Raw genomic sequence first — 24,132 nt, forward strand, 5'->3', positions numbered from 1 at the left:
GAGCAGGGAGGTCTTACTGCAGTTGTACAGGGCCTTAGTGAGGCCTCACCTGGAATATTATGTTCAGTTTTGGTCTCCTAATCTGAGAAAGGACGTTATGCTATTGAGGGAGTGCAGCGAAGGTTCACCAGGCTGATTCCAGGGATGGCTGGACTGTCATATGAGGAGAGACTGGATTAACTAGGCCTCTATTCACTGGAGTTTAGAAGGATGAGAGGTGATCTCATAGAAATGTATAAGATTCTGATCGAACTGAACAGGCTAGATGCAGGAAGAATGTTCCCAATGTTGGGGAAGTCCAGAACTAGGGGACATAGTCTTAGGATAAGTGGTAGGCCATTTAGGACTGAGATGAGGAGAAATGCCTTCACACAGAGAGTTGTTAACCTTTGGAATTCCTTGCCGCAGAGAGTTGTTGATGCCAGTTCACTGGATATATTCAAAAGGGAGTTAGATATGGCCCTTACGGCTAAGGGGATCAAGGGGTATGGAGAGAAAGCAGGGAAGGGATACTGAGGGAATGATCAGTCATGATCTTATTGAATGGTGGTGCTGGCTCGAAGGGCCGAATGGCCTACTCCTGCACCTATTTTCTATGTTTCAAGTTTCTATCTAACTGTTCCCATTGGCAGAAGGGTTGAGAACCAGTGAACACAGATTTAAGGTAAATGGCAAAAGAACCAAAGGCGAAATAAGGAAAAACTTTTTTATACAGCAAGTGATTAGGACTTGGGATGCACTGCCTGAAAAGGTAGTGGAGGCAGACTCAATCATGGCTTTCACAAGGGAGTTGGATAAGTACCTGAAAAAAAAAATTTGCTGGGAAAGGACTAACTGAGGTGCTCTCACAGAGTGTCAGTACAGGCTCGACGGGCTGAATGGCCTTCTTCCGTGCTGTAACCATTCTATGATTCTATGATTCTATGATCTTACCCCAACTCCATTTACCTGCCTTTAGTCCATCTCCCTTGTTACCCTTATCTAACAAAAATCGATCGATCTTGGTCTTGAAAGCTTCAATTGTCCCAGCTTCCAGGGGAGAAAGTTCTGGAATTCTACTGCCTTTTGTATGAAGAAGTGCTTCCTGATGTTGTTCCTGAATGGCCTGACATTAATTTTAAGGTTATGTCCTTGTTCATGATTTCCCCACCAGAGCAAAAAAGCTTTTCCGTATTTGCCCTATCAAATCCTTTTAATAATTTTACCTACTCAATCAGATTATCCCTCAATCTTCTAAAGTCAAGAGAATACAAGCAAAGTTTATGCAACGTGTCCTCACCATTTTACTATCTAAACCCCTGTATTTTCTGGTGAATCTGTGCTGCATCCCCCCACCCCCTCCCCGCCACACACAAACACACAGGTCAATTTTTCCTCCTTGAGTGATTTATGTACTTGGATTCCAAATCTATTTGCTCCCCTACAGTTCCTATTTTCTCACTAATCAGATAATGTTCTCGATTTAACTTTCTTGGGTCGAAAGTGAATGACCTCACACTTGCCCACATTGATCTCTATTTGGCATAATTTTGCCCACAAACTTAACCTGTCTCTGTCCTTTTGCAACTTCCTGCTCCATCTGCATTACTGCATTATTGTCTCTCATAATTTAGTGCTATCTCTAACTATCTACTTCATTATCACATACCAACACCAGGCCACACAAACTGTGGCATCCCATACCAACACCAGGTCACACAAACTGTATCATCCCATATCGACACCAGGTCACACACACTGTTTCATCACATACTGACACCAGGTCACACAAACTGTATCATCCCATATCGACACCAGGTCACACAAACTGTATCATCTCATATCGACACCAAGTGACCCATCATCCAATATCGACACCAGGTCACACAAACTGTATTATCTCATATCGACACCAAGTGACCCATCATCCAATATCGACACCAGGTCACACATGCTGTACCATCCCATACCTGACATGTATTCAACTATCATTGTAACCCATGTATAAGCTAACCTAAATTGTACACCTTGAGAACATTGAACACCAGGGGGTAAACTTGTGGGAGACACTCCTAACTTGGACTTTCAGGTATAAAAGGGGCTCCACCCACCTTCATCACTTGAGGTCTTGGTAATAAAGGTAGCTGGTCACAAAGTGACCTTCTCTCAAGTATGGGCCTTGTGTGCATTTATACTGCATAGTAAGGACATATCATTGGCGACCAGAAACTGGGATTTAAACCACGCGAGCATGGCCACTAGCAGCACAGAAGAGAGGTACTGTGTTGGTGGTGATTGGGACGATGTGATTGAGAGACTACAGCAAAGTTTTGTCACTAATGAATGGTTGGGACAGGATTTGGCCGACAAACGCAGGGCTCATCTCCTGACGGTTGGTCGATCCAGAACGTACTCCCTGATGAAGGACCTTCAAGTGCCAGAGAAGCCGGCGGACAAGACGTTCGAAGAGCTCAGTAAGTTGATCGGGGAACATCTTAAACCGGCGAGCAGCATGCACATGGCGAGACACCGGTTTTACACGCACCGGCGGCGAGAAGGGCAAAGCATTCCAGACTTCGTGGCAGATCTCCGGTGACTGGTGAGCCTATGTAAGTTCCCAGATGCATGCAGAGCGGAGATGCTGCGAGACTTTTTTATTGAGGGCATCGGGCACGCTGGGGTTTTCAGGAAACTGATTGAGACCAAAGACTTGGCCTTGGAAGCAGCGGCTCTGATAGCCCAGACACTTATCTCAGGGGAGGAAGAGACCAGAATGATGTATGACCAAAATCTTGGCTCAAATGCGGCAAACGACCAGGGAGTCAATATTGTTAACGCGGCACACAGTTCTCTCGGAAGACAAGGGCAATCGGATATGCCCCAGCATGTAGTCGAACCCAATGGGGGAATTCAACAGAGACAATGGCTGGCTGAATGTCGATTCATGCCATCACAATGGACAATGCGGCCAGTAATAGGGCCATCAACACCTGTTAATGGTGTGCTTAAGGACAGTTACAGAGACAGTCAGAGACGATCGACTGGTAATAGACCTTTTGTTTCCAACAACGGGGCCTCCAGCTCATGCTGGAGGTGTGGAGGCAAACACCCAGCCAGAGCTTGCATGTATCAGCAATATACCTGCAGAAACTGCAACGTCAGCGGTCACTTGGAGCGTATGTGCCAGGTTGATGTACGAGGAGGACGGGCCCGATGTAAGCCCTACAAGGCCAAATGAATACTGGGGGAAATCGCTGGAAGCTGAAGTTCAGTGAGTTCATGTGGAGCACATATACAGTTCATATACCAGGACGCCACCGATACTGATGAAAGTGCAACTCAATGGCATCCCAGTATTAATGGAGCTAGACACGGGGGCCAGCCAGTCCCTGATGAGTATCAAACAGTTCGAAAGGTTGTGAGTGTCCAAGGCTAGGAGGCCAAAATTATTGGCGATTGATGCACAGCTACGGACATATACAAAGGAGATCATTCCGGTGCTAGGCAGCGCCACGGTAGTCATGACCCACAAAGATTCGGAGAACAGGTTACCACTCTGGATTATCCCGGGGGATGGTACTGCACTACTGGCGAGGAGTTGACTTGCTGTCATGAACTGGAACTGAGGCGATGTCAATGCAATTTCTTCTGTGGAGCGAGTATCATGCTCACAGGTCCTGGACAAATTTGACTCATTTTTTCAACCCGGCATCGGCACTTTCATGGGGGCCAAGGTAGTGATTCACATAAACCCGGATGCCAGGCCAGTACACCACAAGGCCTGAGCGGTGCCGTACGTGATGCGGGAAAAGATAGAATGCGAATTGGACCACCTGCTGAGGGAAGGCATCATCTTGCCAGTCAAATTCAGTGACTGTGCGAGCCCGATCGTGCCGGTGCTCAAGGCGGATGGGTCGGTCAGGATATGTGGTGATTACAAGGCCACCATCAATTGGGCGTCACTCCAAGACCAGTACCCGCTACCGAGAACGGAGGACCTCTTTGTGACGCTATCCGGTGGCAAACTTTTTTCAAAGTTGGACCTGACCTCAGCTTACATGACCCAGGAGCTGGCGAGTGAGTCGAAGAAGCTGACCACCATCACGACACACAAGGGGTTGTTTGAGTATAACAGATGTCCGTTCGGGATTCGTTCGACCGCTGCGATCTTCAGCGAAATATGGAAAGCCTCCTCAAGTTGATTCCAAGGACGGTGGTTTTTCAAGACGACATCCTCATCACAGGTCGCGATACTGAAGAACACCTCCACAACCTGGAGAAGGTGCTACGCAGACTGGACCGGGTAGGACTGCGATTGAAAAAGGTGAAGTGCGTCTTCTTAGCTCCAGAGGTAGAATTCCTGGGGAGGAGGGTAGCAGCAGATGGGATCAGACCTACGGCGTCCAAAACGGAAGTGATCCAGAGAGCACCCAGACCCCGTAACACGACGGAGCTGCGTTCGTTCCTGGGGCTCCTGAACTATTTTGGTAACTTTCTTCCCAAATTGAGCACGCTGTTAGAGCCGCTACACGTGCTCCTACGCAAAGGTCGCGATTGGGTCGAGGGGGACAGCCAGGAAAGAGCTTTTGATAGAGCACGCAATTTGTTTTGCTCCAACAAACTGTTAATGTTATATGACCCGTGTAAGAAACTTGTTTTAACGTGCGATGCATCGTACTATGTGGTCGGGTGTGTGTTGCAGCATGTGAATGCCAAGGGTCAGATACAGCCGATAGCTTATGCCTCCAGAAGTCTGTTCCAGGCAGAAAGGGGCTACGGGATGATAGAAAAGGAAGCGTTAGCATGTGTATATGCAGTAAAAAAAATGCACCAGTACCTGTTTGGCAGGAAATTTGAGCTGGAATCAGATCACAAACCCCTAACATCCCTTTTGGCCGACAACAAGGCCATCAATGCGAATGCATCGGCCCACATACAGAGGTGGGCACTTACGTTAGCCGCCTATGACTACACAATTCGGTACAGACCAGACACTGAAAACTGCGCCGATGCACTCAGCAGGCTCCCACTAGCCACCACTGAGGGGGCAACTGAGCATGATGCTGAGATGGTCATGGCTGTTGAAGCTTTCAAAAGCGCAGGCTTACCTGTGACAGCCCGTCAGATTACAGTGTGGACAAATAAAGACCTGCTACTGTCTTTAGTTAAGAAATGTGTTCTGAATGGGCACTGTGCAGTCAGGTATGGTGCATGCCCTGAGGAATTTAAACAGTTTCATAGGCGCAAGGATGAACTCTCGATTCAAGTCGATTGCCTACTGTGGGGAAACTGAGTAGTCATGCCCCAGATGGGCAGAGAGGTGATAATCAGATAACTTCACAATGAGCACCCGGGCATTGTCATGATGAAGGCAATTGCCAGGTCACATGTTTGGTGGCCAGGGTTAGATGCAGACCTGGAACTTTGTGTTCGCAGGTGCAGCACGTGTGCTCAGCTGGGCAATGCACCCAGGGAAGCCCCCCTTAGCCACTGGTCCTGGCCCGCCAAGCCATGGTCATGCATCCATGTGGACTACGCAGGTCCTTTCATGGGAAAAATGTTTTTGGTTGTAGTAGACACTTACTCCAAATGGATTGAGTGTGCCCTTTTAAATTCAAGCACATCCTCGGTCACAGTAGAAAGTCGACGGGCAATGTTCACGCCAATGGTCTACTGAATGTCTTGGTCAGCGACAATGGCCCGTGCTTCACAAGCACTGAATTCCAGGACTTCATGGCAGGCGATGGAATCAACCATGTCAGAACGGCACTGTTCAAGCCGGCCTCAAACGGCCAGGCGGAACGAGCAGTGTAGATAATCAAACAGGGGATGCTCAGAATCTAAGGGGGTTCCCTACAAAGCCGCTTATCACGCCTCCTGTTGGCCAATAGATCCTGACCACACTCACTCACAGGGGTCCCACCCACAGAGCTGCTAACGAAAAGGATGCTCAAAACCAGGTTATCCCTTATACACCCTACAATGAAATAAATTGTTGAGAGCAGGCGTCAGTCACAATGTGACTACCATGACAGGAATGCGAAGGTGCGATGTATTGATGTGAATTACCCTGTTTTTGTCCTTAATTATGCTGCAGGGCCAAAATGGCTTGCAGGCACTGTGATTGCCAAAGAGGGGAATAGGGTTTTGGTAGTTAAACTTACCAATGGACAAATCTGCCGCAAACACGTTGATCAAACTAAAAGGAGTTTCAGCAACCCCATAGAAGAAGCAGAGGAAGAACACGACGTAGAGTTTAGAACATAAGAACATAAGAATTAGGAACAGGAGTAGGCCATCTCGCCCCTCGAGCCTGCTCCGCCATTCAATAAGATCATGGCTGATCTGGCCGTGGACTCAGCTCCACTTACCCGCCCGCTCCCCGTAACCCTTAATTCTCTTATTGGTTAAAAATCTATCTATCTGTGACTTGAATACATTCAATGAGCTAGCCTCAACTGCTTCCTTGGGCAGAGAATTCCACAGATTCACAACCCTCTGGGAGAAGAAATTCCTTCTCAACTTGGTCCTAAATTGGCTCCTCCGTATTTTGAGGCTGTGCCCCCTAGTTCTAGTCTCCCCGACCAGTGGAAACAACCTCTCCGCCACAGGTGACCAAAAACTGGAACCAAGTGAAGGAGAGCCCAGACACTGTGGGCAGTCTTGACAGGCCTGAGGCACCGCAAACAGCAGACACTCAGGCCAGCGCCCAACAACCAGAGCCCCAACTCAGGCGCTCTACAAGGGAGCGTAAACCAACAGAGAGACTTAACCTGTGAACCCAATAAGACTTTTGGGGGGAGATGATGTCATGTATTCAACTATCATTGTAACCCATGTATAAGCTAACCTAAGTTGTACACCTTAAGAACATTGACCACAAGGGGTGAACTTCTGGGAGACACTCCTAAACTGGAATTTCAAGTATAAAAGAGGAAGCTCCACCCACCTTCATCACTTGAGGTCTTGGTAATAAAGGTAGCTGGTCACAGAGTGACCTTCTCTCAAGTATGGGCCTCGTATGCATTTATACTGTATAGTAAGGACATATCAATACCGACAGGGATAGTGGATGCATTGGTTGTAATTTACCAAAATTCCCTGGATTCTGGGGAAGTCCCAACAGATTGGAAAACTGCAAATGTAATGGCCTTATTTAAAAAAAGAGGCAGACAAAAAGCAGCAAACTATAGACCAGTTAGCCTAACATCTGTGGTTGGGAAAATGTTGGAGTCCATTATTAAAGAAGCAGTAGCAGGACATTTGGAAAAACATAATTCGGTCAAGCAGAGTCAGCATGGATTTATGAAGGAGAAGTCACGTTTGACAAATTTGTTGGAATTCTTTGAGGATGTAACAAACAGGGTGGATAAAGGGGAACCAGTGGATGTGGTGTATTTAGACTTCCAGAAGTCATTTGACATGGTGCCACATAAAAGGTTACTGCACAAGATAAAAGTTCACAGGATTGGACGTAATATATTAGCATGGATATAGGATTGGCCAACTAACAGAAAACAGAGAGTCGGCATAAATGGTTCATTCTCAAGTTGGTAATCAGTAACTAGTGGGGTGCCGCAAGGATCAGTGCCGGGACTCCAACTATTTACAATCTATATTAATGATTTGGAAGAAAGGACCGAGTTTAATGTAGCCAAGTTTGTTAACGATGCAAAGATGGGAGGAAAAGCAATGTGTGAGGAGGACACAAAAAATCTGCAAAAGGACATAGACAGGCTAAGTGAGTGGGCATAAATTTGGCAGATGGGGTATAATGTTGGAAAGTGTGAGGTCATGCACTTTGGCAGAAAAAAATCAAAGAACAAGTTACTATTTAAATGGAGAAAGATTGCAAAGTGCCACAGTACAGCGGGACCTGCGGGTACTTCTGCATGAAACACAAAAGGTTAGTATGTAGGTACAGCAAATGATCAGGAAGGCCAATGGAATCTTGGCCTTTATTGCAAAAGGGATGGGGTATAGAAGCAGGGAAGTCTTGCTACAGTTATACAGGGTATTGGTGAGGCCACACCTGGAATACTGCGTGCAGTTTTGGTTTCCATATTTACGAAAGGATATACTTGGTTTGGAGGCAGTTCAGAGAAGGTTCACTAGGTCGATTCCGGAGATGAGGTGGTTGACTTATGAGTACGTTGGGCCTCTACTCATTGAATTCGGAAGAATGAGAGGTGATCGTATAGAAACGTATAAGATTATGAGGGGGCTTGACAAGATGGATGCAGAGAGGATGTTTCCACTGATGGGGGAGACTAAAACTAGGAGGCATAATCTTCGAATAAGGGGTCCGCCTATTTAAAACTAAGATGAGGAGCAGGAATTTCTTCTCTCAGAGTGTTGTAAATCTGTAGAATTCACTACCTCAGAGAGCTGTGGAAGCTGGGTCATTGAATACATTTAAGACAGAGATAGACAGTTTCTTAACCGATAAGGGATTAAGGGGTTATGGGGAGCAGGCAGGTAAGTGGACCTGAGCCCATGATCGGATCAGCCATGATCGTATTAAATGGTGGAGCAGGCTCGAGGGGCCTGCTCCTCTTTCTTATGATCTTATGACACCAGGTCACACACACTGTAGGGAAGAAGCATTGCTGCAGTCACAAATACCCCTATGTTGGACTCCACAAACACCTTTAAGGCTCATGATCAAACAGTTGAGCATTCGGGTTTTCTGGATCTTTGAGCACTCTGAGTTGATGTGCTCCTGGTCTGGGTGGATCAAAACTAGCTTTTGACACATGATCAACCCTTTTTCAGACCTCCTGCCATGTAGTTTGGTTGGTGGAGATAGCATACAACCATCTTTTGATTCCCACCCAAGCCTTGTGTGTGGATTGGGAGTGAGTTTGAATGCTGCCATTTGACCAGTGAGACAGACCTTCTATATTTTCTGCATAGTTAGATTTTTGCAATCAACCCACCTGATTATAATTCACTTGATGCATTGTTTTCAAGGTCAACAAACTCATTACTTGCTTGTTAATGAATTAAACTGATTATTATGGGCTGAGGTATAATTGGAAGGCCTAACTTCTTGCTTTCAAAGTCACACTGTTGCTGATTGGAAAATTGTTTTCGTATGTGAGCATCTGTTGAGTGTATTGCCCAGCAGATAATTGCTTAAAAGGCCATCTTGTGCAATACTCAGAAAATCACTCAGCAAACTGAATGCTCTAATTATCAGGAGAAATAGTTTGTGAATTAGTCAAATGGTCCTCATTGTCATGTATTCAACAATCATTGTAACCCATGTGTAAGCTGACCTAAGTTGTACACCTTGAGAACATTGACCACTAGGGGGTGAACTTGTGGGAGACACTCCTAACCTGGACTTTCAGGTATAAAAGGAGAAGCTCCACCCACCTTCATCACTTGAGGTCTTGGTAATAAAGATAACTGGTCACAGAGTGACCTTCTCTCAAGTATGGGCCTCGTGTGCATCTATACTGTATAGTAAGGACAAATCATTGTCGACGAGAAACTGGGATTTAAACCATGCAAGCATGGCGACGAGCAGCATAGAAGAGAGGTACTGTGTTGGTGATGATTGGGACGACTTTATTGAGAGTCTATAGCAAAATTTTCTCACTAAGGAATGGTTGGGACAGGATTCGGCCGACAAACGCAGGGCTCATCTCCTGACGGTTTGTGGATCCAGAACGTACTCCCTGATGAAGGACCTTCTAGCGCCAGAGAAGCCGGCGGACAAGACATTCGAAGAGCTCAGTAAGTTGCTCGGGAAACACCTTAAACCGGCGAGCAGCATGCACATGGCGAGACACCGGTTTTACACGCACCGGCGGTGAGAAGGGCAAGGCGTTCCTGACTTTGTGGCAGATCTCTGGCGACTGGCGAGCCTATGTAAGTTCCCAGATGCATGAAGAGCGGAGATGCTGCAAAACTTTTTTATTGAGGCCATCGGGCATGCTGGGGTTTTCAGGAAACTGATTGAGACCAAAGACTTGACCTCGAAAGCAGCGGCTCTGATAGCCCAGATATTTATCTCAGGGGAGGAAGAGACCAGAATGATGTATGATCAAAATCTTGGCTCAAATGCGGCAAACGACCAGGAAGTCAACATTGTTAACGCGGCACACAGTTCTCGAGGCAGACAAGGGCAATAGGACATGCCCCAGCATGTAGTCGAACCCAAAAAGGGAATTCAACAGAGACAATGGCTGGCTGAACGGCGATTCATGCCATCGCAATGGACAATGCGGCCAGTAATAGGGCCATCAACACCTGTTAATGGTGCGCTTAAGGACAGTTACAGAGACAGTCAGAGACGAACGACTAGTAATGGACCTTTTGTTTCCAACAACGGGGCCTCCAGCTCATGCTGGAGGTGTGGAGGCAAACACCCAGCCAGAGCTTGCAGTTATCAGCAACATACCTGCAGAAACTGCAATGTCAGCGGTCATTTGGCATGTATGTTCAGGAAGCCTGCAGCCGGCTTGACGTACAAGGAAGACGGGCCCGATGTAAGCATTACAAGGCCAAATGAATATTGGGGAAAATCGCTGGAAGCTGAAGTTCAGCGAGTCATGTGGAGTACAAATACATATACCACGACACCACCGATAATGATGAACGTGCTCCTCAATGGCACCCCAGTATTAATGGAGCTAGACACGGGGGCCAGCCAGTCCCTGATGAGTATCAAACAGTTCGAAAGGTTGTGGGTGTCCAAGGCCAGGAGCCCAAAATTATTGCCGATTGACACATAGCTACGGACATATACAAAGTAGATTATTCCGGTGCTAGGCAGCGCCACGATAGTTGAGACCCACAAAGATTCGGAGAACAGGTTGCCACTCTGGATTGTCCCGGGGGATGGTCCCCACTACTGGGGAGGAGTTGGCTTGCTGTCATGAACTGGAAATGGAGCGATGTCAATGCAATTTCTTCTGTGGAGCGAGTATCATGCTCACAGGTCCTGGACAAATTTGACTCATTATTTCAACCCGGCATCGGCACTTTCATGGGGGCTAAGGTAGTAATTCACATAAACCCGGACGCCAGGCCGTACACCACTAGGCAGAGCGGTACCATACATGATACGGGAAAAGATAGAATGCGAATTGGACCACCTGCTGAGGGAAGGCATCATCTCGCCAGTCAAATTCAGTGACTGGGCGAGCCCAATCATGCCGGTGCTCAAGGCGGATGGGTCGGTCAGGATATGTGATGATTACAAGGCCACCATCTATCGTGTGTCACTCCAAGACCAGTACCCGTTACTGAGAGTGGAGGACCTCTTTGTGACGCTATCCGGTGGCAAATATTTTTCAAAATTGGACCTGACCTCAGCTTACATGACCCAGGAGCTGGCGAGTGAGTCGAAGAAGCTGACCACCATCACGACACACAAGGGGTTGTTTGAGTATAACAGATGTCCGTTCGGGATTCGTTCGGCTGCCGCGATCTTTCAGCGAAATATGGAAAGCCTCCTCAAGTCGATTCCAAGGACGGTGGTTTTTCAAGACAACATCCCCATCACGGGTCGCGATACTGAAGAACACCTCCGCAACCTGGAGGAGGTGCTACGCAGACTGGACCGGGTAGGGCTGTGAGTGAAAAAGGCAAATTGCCTCTTCTTAGCTCCAGAGGTAGAATTCCTGGGGAGGAGGGTAGCAGCAGACGGGATCAGACCTACTGCGTCCAAAGCGGAAGCGATCCAAAGAGCACCCAAACCATGTAACACGACGGAGCTGCGTTCGTTCCTGGGGCTCCTGAACTATTTTGGTAACTTTCTTCCCAAATTGAGCACGCTGTTAGTGCCACTACACGTGATTGGGTCTGGGGGGACAGCCAGGAAAGGACTTTTGATAGAGCACGCAATTTGTTATGCTCCAACAACCTGTTAACGTTATATGACCCGTGTACGAAACTTGTTTTAACGTGCAATGCGTCGTCCTATGGGGTTGGGTGTGTGTTGCAGCATGTGAATGCCAATGGTCAGTTACAGCCGGTAGCTTAAACCTCCAGAAGTCTGTCCCAGGCAGAAAGGGGCTACAGGATGGTAGAAAAGGAAGTGCTAGCATGTGTATATGCAGTAAAAAAAATGCACCAGTACCTGCTTGGCAGGAAATTTGAGCTGGAGGCAGATCACAAACCCCTAACGTCCATTTTGGCCGACAACAAGGCCATCAATGCGAATGCATCGGCCCGCATACAGAGGTGGACACTTACATTAGCCGCCTATGACTACATAATTCGCCACAGACCAGACACTGAAAACTGCGCCGATGCACTCAGCAGGCTCCCACTAGCCACCACTGAGGGGGCAACTGAGCATGATGCTGAGATGGTCATGGCAGTTGAAGCTTTCAAAAGCGCAGGCTCACCTGTGACAGCCCGTCAGATTAAAGTGTGGACAAATAAAGACCCGCTACTGTCTTTAGTTAAGAAATGTGTCCTGAATGGGGACTGGGCAGCCAGGTACGGGGCATGCCCTGAAGAATTTAAACCGTTTCATAGGCGCAAGGATGAACTCTCGATTCAGGCCGATTGCCTACTGTGGAGAAACTGAGCAGTCATGCCCCAGATGGGCAGTGAGATGTTTATCAGATAACTTCACAATGAGCACCCGGGCATTGTCATGATGAAGGCAATTGCCAGGTCACATGTTTGGTGGCCAGGGATAGATGCAGACCTGGAACTTTGTGTTCGAAGGTGCAGCACGTGTGTTCAGCTGGGCAACGCACCCAGGGAAGCCCCCTTAGCCACTGGTCCTGGCCCGCCAAGCCATGGTCATGCATCCATGTGGACTACGCAGGTCCTTTCATGGGAAAAATGTTTTTGGTTGTAGTAGACACCTACTCCAAATGGATTGAGTGTGCCCTTTTAAATTCAAGCACATCCTCTGCCACAGTAGAAAGTCTACGGGCAGTGTTCGCCGCCCATGGTCTACCGGATGTCTTGGTCAGCGACAATGGCCCGTGCTTCACAAGCACTGAATTCCAGGACTTCATGGCCGGCGATGGAATCAACCATGTCAGAATGGCACCGTTCAAGCCGGCCTCAAACGGCCAGGCGGAACGAGCAGAGCAGATAATCAAACAAGGGATGCTCAGACTCCAAGGGGGTTCCCTACAAAGCCACTTATCACACCTCCCGTTGGCCAATAGATCCTGACCACACTCGCTCACAGAGATTCCACCCACAGAGCTGCTAATGAAAAGGATGCTCAAAACCAGGTTATCTACTATGAAATAAATTGTTGAGAGCAGGCGTCAGTCACAATGTGACTACCATGACAGGAATGCGAGGGTACGATGTATTGATGTCAATGACCTTGTTTTTGTCCTTAATTACGCTGCAACCCCAAATGTCTTGCAGGCACTGTGATTGCCAAAGAGGGGAATAGGGTTTTGGTAGTTAAACTTACCAATGGACAAATCTGCTGCAAACACGTGGATCAAACTCAAAGGAAACCCCATAGAAGAAGCAGAGGATGAACACGACATAGAGTTTACTCCATCACAGGTGACCGAACACCGGAACCAAGTGGAGGAGAGCCCAGCCACTGTGGGCAGTCTGGACAAGCCTGAGGCACCGCAAACAGAAGACACTCAGGCCAGCGCCCAACAACCGGAGCCCCAACTCACGCGCTCCACAAGGGAGCGTAAACCACCAGAGAGACTTAACCTCTGATCCCAAGAAGACTTAGCAGGGGAGGTGATGTCATGTATCCAACTATCATTGTAACCCATGTATAAGCTGACCTAAGTTGTACATCTTGAGAACATTGACCACTAGGTGGTGAACTTGTGGGAGACACTCCTAACCTGGACTTTCATGTATAAAAGGGGAAGCTCCACCCACCTTCATCACTTGAGGTCTTGGTAATAAAGATAACTGGTTGCAGAGTGACCTTCTCTCAAGTATGGGCCTCGCGTGCATTTATACTGTATAGGGATCGGTGCTGGGACCACAACTGTTTACAATATACAGAGATGATCTGGAAGAGGGGACAGAGTGTAGTGTAACAAAATTTGCAGATGACACAAAGATTAGTGGGAAAGCGGGTTGTGTAGAGGACACAGAGAGGCTGCAAAGAGATTTAGATAGGTTAAGCGAATGGGCTAAGGTTTGGCAGATGGAATACAATGTCGGAAAATGTGAGGTCATCCACCTTGGAAAAAAAAAACAGGAAAAGGGAATATTATTTGAATGGGGAGAAATTACAACATGCTGCGGTGCAGAGGGACCTGGGGGTCCTTGTGCATGAAACTCTTTTAGAGTCGACCTGCAAAAACATAAAACATTAAATCGTGCCACCCGACCTGGGTGACACACCAGACATTTACAAGGCCCTTTTTTTCCTTTTTATTTTGAGTTTTTCTTTTTTTTTTGTTTTTTTTTTGGGGCACTAAAATCACAATTTTCCAGTGCCCCCTATAAAAGGGAAGGGGACACTAAAAGCACCGGCATTTAAAACAAATTAAACTTTAAAACGTAAAACCAAATTAAAATTTGGTTGCCGGGCGTGATGATGCACTCCAGTCCCTCCGGTGCCCACCTCTCGCGGAAGGCCGCGAGCGTACCGGTGGACACCGCATGCTCCATCTCCAAGGACACCCTGGACCGGATGTAAGAGCGGAAGAGAGGCAGGCAGTCAGGTTGAACGACCCCCTCGACCGCCCGCTGCCTGGACCGGCTGATGGCACCCTTGGCCGTGCCCAGGAGCAGTCCTACGAGGAGGCCTTCGGACCTACCCGCTCCCCTCCGCACAGGGTGCCCAAAGATCAGGAGAGTGGGACTGAAGTGCAGCCAGAATTTCAGGAGCAGCCCCTTCAAATAATAAAACAGGGGCTGCAACCTTGTGCATTCCATAAAAACATGGAACACGGACTCTTCCAGACCGCAGAAATTGCAGGCGGCCTGGGAGTCCGTGAACCGGCTTAAAAATTTGTTGCACGGCACTGCTCCGTGCACCACCCTCCAGGCCAAGTCCCCGATGAATAGTGGGAGGACCCCTGCGTAGAGTGCCCTCCATCAGGGACACCCGGCTCCTCCGGACGGCAAGATGGTACGCCATGGCGTGTCCGGACGGCCGGCGAGGATGGCAAAGTTGAGAGTGTGCAGGAGCAGCCCGTACAGGAAACCCCTCCGCGCGGAACTGAAAGGCACGGAGGGGATTTCCCCGAGGCGGCTCAAGTTGTGAGGCGCCGGCCCCCGAGGGAGGTTGTGGGGTTTGGCGCCGATGAGGAATTCCGTCCGGACGGGGGTCAATTCGGACGTGATCTCCCCACGTGCTTGAGCCTCCTCGATGCACCTAACGGAGTCAGGGCCCAGAGCTGTTTTTAGCGACTCGATGGCATCGGCCGCGTGGCGGACGTTGGCAGAATTTAGGCGCCGCGCCAGCGTGTCTGGCGCCATCCAGCCCGCTCCTCCGCCATCGAGCAGGTCCCTGACCCTGGTCACCTCACCAGCCACAGCCCTCTCTTCCGACCGCCACATAAAACCTCGGTCGTGGAGGTACGGATTCCCGAGCAGCGGCTCCTGCAGGACGGCCGCCACTCCAGCCGGCGGAGAGCTGCGCTTGGTGGAGACTTTGTTCCAGACCCTGATGAGTTCCTTGTAAAAGACAGACAGCTCCCGGAGGGCGGTCCTGACACCCCCGAAGTTCACAAACAGGAGCTGCGTGTCATAGTTGAGGTCGCGCTGCTGGCGGAAGAAATACCTCGCCAGAGCACACCACCTAGGAGGGGGCTCGACGTAAAGGTATCTCTGCAGGGTCTGAAGACGGAAAGTCGCGAGCTGGGCGCTGACGCACACCAACGACTGACCGCCCTCCTCAAGCGGGAGACTCAAGACCGCAGCAGAGACCCAGTGCTTCCTGTTGTTCCAGAAGAAGTCCACCAGCTTCTTCTGTATCTTGGCGACAAACGCAGGGGGAGGGGTCAAAGTGACCAGCCGGTACCACAACATTGCGGCCACCAGCTGGTTTATGACTAGCGCTCGACCCCTGTAGGACAGCACTCGGAGCAGTCCTGTCCAGCGCCCTAGGCGAGCGGCGACCTTGGCCTCCAGCCCCTGCCAGTTCGCCGGCCAGGCTCCCTCGTCGGGGCGAAGGTAGACTCCCAGATAGAGGAGATGGGTCGTGCTCCAGGCAAAAGGCCTGAGCTCCTCCGGCAGGGAGTCCACCCGCCACTGACCCACCAGGAGTCCGGAACATTTCTCCCAGTTGATCCTGGCGGAGGACGCGGCCGAGTAAATCTCCTGGCACTCACGCATCCTCCGCAGGTCAGCGGGATCCTCTACCGCGAGGAGCACGTCATCGGCGTAAGCCGTGAGGACGACCTCCACGCCCGGCCCTTGCAGAGCCAGTCCCGTCAACCTCGTCCGCAAGAGGCGCATGAAAGGCTCCACGCAAACGGTGTATAACTGGCCGGATATGAGGTCATCCCTGGCGCACCCCTCTCCTAAAGCGAAGGGGCGCCGTCAAGGACCCGTTAACCTTAATCAGACACTCCGCGGCGGCGTACAAAAGTCGGATCCGGGCGACGAAATGCGTCCCGAACTCGAAAGCGCGCAGAGTTCCGAGCAGATAGTCGTGATCCACCCTGTCGAACGCCTTCTCTTGGTCGAGGGATAGGACGGCGACCGACAGACCAGCCTCCTGGGAACAATGGATGAGGTCCCGGACCAGATGGATGTTATCGTGGATTGTCCGGCCCGGGACCGTGTAGGACTGGTCGGGGTGGATCATGTGGTCCAGCACGGCACCAAGGCGAGCAGACATCGCCCTGGCGAAGATTTTGTAGTCCGTGCTGAGGAGGGAGACCGGGCGCCAGTTCTTAAGGAGGCGGAGATCGCCCTTCTTAGGCAGCAGGACGATAACTGCCCTGCGCCAAGAGAGGGGCATCTCCCGGTCGCCAGACTTTCCCCCAGGACCCGCGCGTAGTCGCTCCCCAGGACGTCCCAGAATGCCCTGTGGAACTCCACGGTCAGCCCGTCCAGCCCCGGGGATTTTCCCCTCGAGAGCCGGTCGAGGGCACCGGTCAGCTCCGCCAGGCTTAGCGGAGCTTCCAGATTTTCGGCGCCCTCCGGGCTGACCTTCGGCAGGTCCTCCCACAAAACTCTACGCGCTTCCTCGCTGGACGGATCCGGAGAGAACAGAGCCCCGTAATATTCACGGGCCCTGTTGTTGACGCCCTCCGGATCCGAGACGAGAGAGCCGTCGTCGGCCAGCAGCGTCAAGAGCTGCTTACGGACACTCTGCCTTTTTTCCAGCGAGTCGAATAAGGGGGAGCCGCGGTCCAGATCCCGCAGGAACCGGATCCGCGACCTCACGAACGCGCCTCGGGACCCGACGAGCTGCAGGTCCTTCAGCGCGGCCTTCTTCGCTTCGTACACCGTCCGCAGGGCCGGGTCCTGGACGACTTGACCGAGACGGGATTCCAGGTCGAGCACCTCTTTTTCTAGGCGCCCGACTCTGGCCGCCCGCCTCTTGGTCGACCCCCTCGCGTACTCTTGACAGAAGACGCGGACGTGAGCCTTGCCCATGGCCCACCATAGCCTCAAGGAGGGGAAGCCCCCCTGCTTCCTTCTCCAGTCGGACCAGAATCGACGGAACGAGTCCTGGAACCGCACGTCCTCCAGCAGCCGGTTGTTAAAGTGCCAGTACGCGGACCCCGTCCTCGCGCGGAGCGAAGCGAGCTCCGCCCACACCAGGTGGTGGTCCGAACACGGCACCGGCTGCATGGAGGCCGCCGGGACGCAGGAAACGTACGCCCGAGACACGTAAAGGCGGTCGACTCTAGACCATCCTACTCCAGGCCTCACCCAAGTAAAGGCGCTGGAGTCGGGGTGGAGATTTCGCCAGACGTCCACCAAGTCGAAGGACCCGACCAGGTCCCTCAACTTCTCCATCGCTGTCATGCACTGCGGGGCACCGGAGCGGTCCCTCGCCTCGAGGGTGCAGTTAAAATCCCCCCCGAGGACAATGCAGTCGCCGACGTCGACGGAGCCAAGAAGAGCGGACACCTCTTCAAAGAAGCGCGTTTGCTGCGAGCCGGGCTGAGGGGCGTACACGTTCATGAGATGGAGCGGCACGTCCCCCAGGCGAACCGTTACGTGCAGCAAGCGGCCTGGCACGGGCTCCTCGACCCCCAAGATCTCCGGCTGAAAATGCGGGCCCAGCAAGATGGCCACCCCACTAGAAATGGCGGTGAGGTGGCTCATGCGGACCTCTCCTTGCCATTCCAGGAGCCACGTGGCTTCGTCTCCCGGAACGGTGTGGGTTTCTTGCAGGAAGCACACCGCATATTTCCCCTCCCGCAGGAGCGAAAAATTGTCAAATCTACGGCGTGCCCCTCTGCCGCCGTTGATGTTGAGGCTGGCTATGGTTATCTTCATGGCAAAAGCATAGTGCAACCTCTACCTTAACCTATTGTGGGGGGAGGGAGCGGAGTCTTTTGTTGAACTCCGCTCCCTCCGCAGCCCAGCGAGGAGTCCCTCGAGCTCGCGCAGCTCAAGTTGTTGCGCCTTTGTCAAGGGCCCGCCCGCGGCCAAGGTTTTAACGGCGGCGCGGACGGACCCCTTGATCAGCTCTGGCTCGGACCATTTTTCCAGGGCCAGTCGGGCTTGATTGCAGCGACCCCGGCTCTGGGCCAAAAAGTCCCGGAGTTCCTTTGCAGGAATGAGGATGGTCTCGGCGGCAGCCGCGAGCAGATCCACCGCCTCGCTGGCGGTGGTCTCTAGATTTTCTCCCGCGTCCCCCACCGAGTCCCCGTCCTCCTCCGGGAGGTGGCCGCCAGCAGCCGGCCCATCGACCGCACAAGGTACGGCAAATGAACCGGCCGCTCCAACCGGCCCTGGCTCTGCCCCGATCCCACCCCCAGGATCGTTGGCAGAGGAGTCCCCACTGGGCTCTTTTAAAAATGGTGCTGGGTCGGGAAATGACAGCGGAAGGGGTTCCCCCTCTGCCCCAGGAACCGGGGAACAAGGAGAGACCCGGCCATAGGAAATCCCCAGGCTCCCCAAGTGCTCCAGCTCCAAAGTAAGGGGCGAGGGTGGGTGTTCCTCCCCCTCCCCGCTGCCACCCCCCGGCCCAGCATTTACAGTTTCGTTAAAATTCTTGATAATTTCGGTTTCTGCCGGGTCGAGCAAATCCCGGGGGAAGTTGGATATTGGCTGGGCGGGCTCAGGTTCGGCCTTTTCGGCCCCGCCCGCCTCAGTCCCCGGGACGCCCGGCCCGGCGGCAATGCATTCCTCCGCGGTCCCCACGCCCCCCACGACAGGCAGATCTTCCACGCCATCCCCGGGAGGCAGAGGCTGGGCAGCCTCAACTGTCTCACCCTCCCCGGGGACAGACTCCTCCCGCCTACGGCGCTGCTTGGGGGCGATGGTGGGGGACGCGGGACACGCGGCGGGCACCGACTCCTCCGCGGAGGGATGTTGCTCCCCCTCCGCCTCAACGGAGCGGCGCCTCCTTTTGTTGCTGGAGGTGCGCTGAGGCAGGGAGACCTCCATGTCTGCCGAGGCCTCCCGCTCCGCCCCCCCCCTTTTCCTTTTCTTGCCCGCACCCGAGCCCCTCTGCGGTGTTGTTCAAGGGCTCGGGCACGGGCTCAGAGCACCCCGCGCTCGCCGGTGACTGGGTTGGGCCGAGCGCGGTGGTCAAACTTTCCGGCGCACTGAGGGGACCCGCCTCTAGATGTCTCGTCTTCTTCCGCGCCTTCTTTTCGATCGGACGCTCTCCCTCCCCCCCCCGCCGGAGGCCGTGAAAACAAAGGCCCCCGACGATGCCCGCGCACCTACGGCTCCCGGCACGCGGACGCAACTAGGGGGAGGGGTGGCGGCGGCGCCAGCCTTGGCCGCCCTCGGTGGTTTGGCGGCCTTGGAGGCGGGGCAGTTCTTACGAACATGCCCCACCTCCCTACAGGCATGGCACCGCACGCTGTCCAATGTCCAGAAGACGCGGTAGGCAGTCCCCTCGTGCACCACATTGAAATTTCCCTCCGTCGTCTCCTCCCGCGCCAGCCGTACAAAGAGCTGGCGGCGGAAGGAGAACACGTGGCGCAGGCTGTTCTCCCTGAGGCCGAGCGGTATGGGGTTGATCCCCGACCTTACCTCCCCCAGTTGTTGTAGGTGAGGGAGGAGGAGCTCAGCGGGAACAAAGGGCGGGACGTTTGAAACGATGACCCTCTGCGCGGTGGCCTCGAGAGGGTCCACCGGCAGGAACGTCCCGCCCACCGTGAGCCCCTTTTCGAGGGCCAGGGACACCGCCCGCTCCGACCCCAGGAAGAACACGGCCTTTCCAGACATCTTGGAGGCTGCGACAATGGCCGAGGGGCCGACTACCCCAGCCATCGCCCGCACGCACTCCTCGATGCTCATTGTGGGGTGAGTGTAGCTCCTGACCCCGTGTTTTTTTGTAATAAGTCGAAAAGGTGGCAGGGCAGCGGGTGGCGCAGGAGGTGCCGTGGAAGCGGTTGCCACCTGCGCATATGTCCTTGCTGGCCCTGCCACCGGCGTGGATGGGGTCGCCATCACGGGGTCCCTTTAAGGGCTACACCCACCCCAAAGTCACAGGCCTTTATGGTCTTAATTGGCCTCTTGTCTAAAGACTGAGCAGTGGAGCCCTTAACGAGGCACCTCTCCCCTAGTTGGCAATTGGGGAGGGGCCTTGCTCCCTCTGCTCAGTTGTCTCAATTGGTTTTTTAAAATTAATTTGGGAGAAAGGGGTCTCAGAGAGAGAGGGGAGAAACAGAGTAACAGAGAAAGAGAGAGGGGGGTGGGAAGGGGGGGGAACTGCGAGTGCAGGTCTCCCCTCGCAGCTGTGGGTGGGTGCAATCCCCAGATGGCAAAACACAAATAGTCTTTGGGGTGGTCTTCAGGTGAGGGGAGAAGATGTCTTCACCTGGGGCAGCTAGAGCCAACCAGGCATACACTCCCAACGATGTTCAATGGGTGATGAAAGAAATCTTCAGCCTGGTAGCTCCAGCTATCCCAGGCTAGGCAATTGGGGGGGGGGGGGGGGGTTCAGTTGTGTGTGGGGCCTAGTTGTAAGCAAGGCCCCCACACACACTTTCCACACACACACACCCCCCGCGATGTTCCGGCCCTCAGTGGTCTTCTTTCCTCCCCCCACCGATATAACAAAGTCTTTTAGGGAAATGCACCCACACCCACCTGTAGAATGGTAGAGTCTCCCTCCTTCCACACTGGATGTTGTTGTTGGTCTTTCCCCCTCTCTCCAACTCTTTGCAGAAATGGTAAATTGTTGTTGAAGGTTTTCTGCTTCCTCCTCTCCCTCTGGGTGAAAGTTGGTGGTGAAGCCCCTTCCTTCCTTCTTTTCCTGGGCTGTTCTCAGGGCTCACTCCAGGCCTTCCAAACAGGAGCTAAGGTTGGTAGCTGCTCCTCTCTCTGCAGCTCAGCTCCTACTGTGCAGGACACGCCTCCACTGCTCCACAATTGGTCCTTGTGCATGAAACTCTTTTGAGTTTACCTGAAAATAAACATAAACATTAAACCGTGCCACCCGCCTGGGTGACACAGCAGACATTTTCAAGGCCCCTTTTTTTTTCCTTTTTTCCTTTTTATAAAAGGGGAGGGGGACACTAAAAGCACCGGCAATGAAAACAAATTAAACTTTAAAACGTAAAATCAAATTAAAATTTGGTTGCCAGGCGTGATGATGCACTCCAGTCCCTCCGGTGCCCACCTCTCGCGGAAGGCCGCGAGCGTACCGGTGGACACCGCGTGCTCCATCTCAAAGGACACCCTGGACCGGATGTAAGAGCGGAAGAGAGGCAGGCAGTCAGGTTGAACGACCCCCTCGACCGCCCGCTGCCTGGACCGGCTGATGGCACCCTTGGCCATGCCCAGGAGCAGTCCTACGAGGAGGCCTTCGGACCTACCCGCTCCCCTCCGCACAGGGTGCCCAAAGATCAGGAGAGTGGGACTGAAGTGCAGCCAGAATTTCAGGAGCAGCCCCTTCAAATAATAAAACAGGGGCTGCAACCTTGTGCATTCCATAAAAACATGGAACACGGACTCTTCCAGACCGCAGAAATTGCAGGCGGCCTGGGAGTCCGTGAACCGGCTTAAAAATTTGTTGCACGGCACTGCTCCGTGCACCACCCTCCAGGCCAAGTCCCCGATGAATAGTGGGAGGACCCCTGCTTAGAGTGCCCTCCATCGGGGACCCCCGCCTCCTCCGGACGGCAAGATGGTACGCCATGGCGTGTCCGGACGGCCGGCGAGGATGACAAAGTTGAGGGTGTGCAGGAGCAGCCCGTACAGGAAACCCCTCCGCGCGGAACTGAAAGGCACGGAGGGGATTTCCCCGAGGCGGCTCAAGTTGTGAGGCGCCGGCCCCCGAGGGAGGTTCCGGGGTTTGGCGCCGATGAGGAATTCCGTCCGGACGGGGGTCAGTTCGGACGGGATCTCCCCACGTGCTTGAGCCTCCTCGATGCACCTAACGGAGTCAGGGCCCAGAGCTGTTTTTAGCGACTCGATGGCATCGGCCGCGTGGCGGACGTTGGCAGAATTTAGGCGCCGCGCCAGCGTGTCTGGCGCCATCCAGCCCGCTCCCCCGCCATCAAGCAGGTCCCTGACCCTGGTCACCTCACCAGCCACAGCCTTCTCTTCCGACCGCCACATAAAACCTCGGCCGTGGAGGTACGGATTCCCGAGCAGCGGTTCCTGCAGGACGGCCGCCACTCCAGCCGGTGGAGAGCTGCGCTTGGTGGAGACTTTGTTCCAGACCCTGATGAGTTCCCTGTAAAAGACAGGCAGCTCCCGGAGGGCGGTCCTGGCACTCCCCAAGTTCACAAACAGGAGCTGCGTGTCATAATTGAGGTCGCGCTGCTGGCGGAAGAAATACCTCGCCAGAGCGCACCACCTAGGAGGGGGCTCGACGTAAAGGTATCTCTGCAGGGTCTGAAGACGGAAAGTCGCGAGCTGGGCGCTGACGCACACCAACGACTGACCGCCCTCCTCAAGCGGGAGACTCAAGACCGCGGCAGAGACCCAGTGCTTCCTGTTGTTCCAGAAGAAGTCCACCAGCTTCTTCTGTATCTTGGCGACAAACGCAGGGGGAGGGGTCAAAGTGACCAGCCGGTACCACAACATTGCGGCCACCAGCTGGTTTATGACTAGCGCTCGACCCCTGTAGGACAGCACTCGGAGCAGTCCTGTCCAGCGCCCTAGGCGAGCGGCGACCTTGGCCTCCAGCCCTTGCCAGTTCGCCGGCCAGGCTCCCTCGTCGGGGCTAAGGTAGACTCCCAGATAGAGGAGATGGGTCGTGCTCCAGGCAAAAGGCCTGAGCTCCTCCGGCAGGGAGTCCACCCGCCACTGACCCACCAGGAGTCCGGAACATTTCTCCCAGTTGATCCTGGCGGAGGACGCGGCCGAGTAAATCTCCTGGCACTCACGCATCCTCCGCAGGTCAGCGGGATCCTCTACCGCGAGGAGCACGTCATCGGCGTAAGCCGAGAGGACGACCTCCACGCCCGGCCCTTGCAGAGCCAGTCCCGTCAACCTCGTCCGCAAGAGGCGCAGGAAAGGCTCCACGCAAACGGCGTATAACTGGCCGGACATGGGGCATCCCTGGCGCACCCCTCTCCTAAAGCGAAGGGGCGCCGTCAAGGACCCGTTAACCTTAATCAGACATTCCGCGGCGGCGTACAAAAGTCGGATCCGGGCGACGAAATGCGTCCCGAACCCGAAAACGCGCAGAGTTCCGAGCAGATAGTCGTGATCCACCCTGTCGAACGCCTTCTCTTGGTCGAGGGATAGGAAGGCGACCGACAGACCAGCCTCCTGGGAACAATGGATGAGGTCCCGGACCAGATGGATGTTATCGTGGATTGTCCGGCCCGGGACCGTGTAGGACTGGTCGGGGTGGATCATGTGGTCCAGCACGGCACCAAGGCGAGCAGACATCGCCCTGGCGAAGATTTTGTAGTCCGTGCTGAGGAGGGAGACAGGGCGCCAGTTCTTAAGGAGGTGGAGATCGCCCTTCTTAGGCAGCAGGACGATGACTGCCCTGCGCCAAGAGAGGGGCATCTCCCCGGTCGCCAGACTTTCCCCCAGGACCCGCGCGTAGTCGCCCCCCAGGACGTCCCAGAACGCCCTGTGGAACTCCACGGTCAGCCCGTCCAGCCCCGGGGATTTTCCCCT

Source organism: Pristiophorus japonicus, chromosome 5 (genome assembly GCF_044704955.1).
Source record: "Pristiophorus japonicus isolate sPriJap1 chromosome 5, sPriJap1.hap1, whole genome shotgun sequence".
Lineage (NCBI taxonomy): Eukaryota > Metazoa > Chordata > Chondrichthyes > Pristiophoridae > Pristiophorus > Pristiophorus japonicus.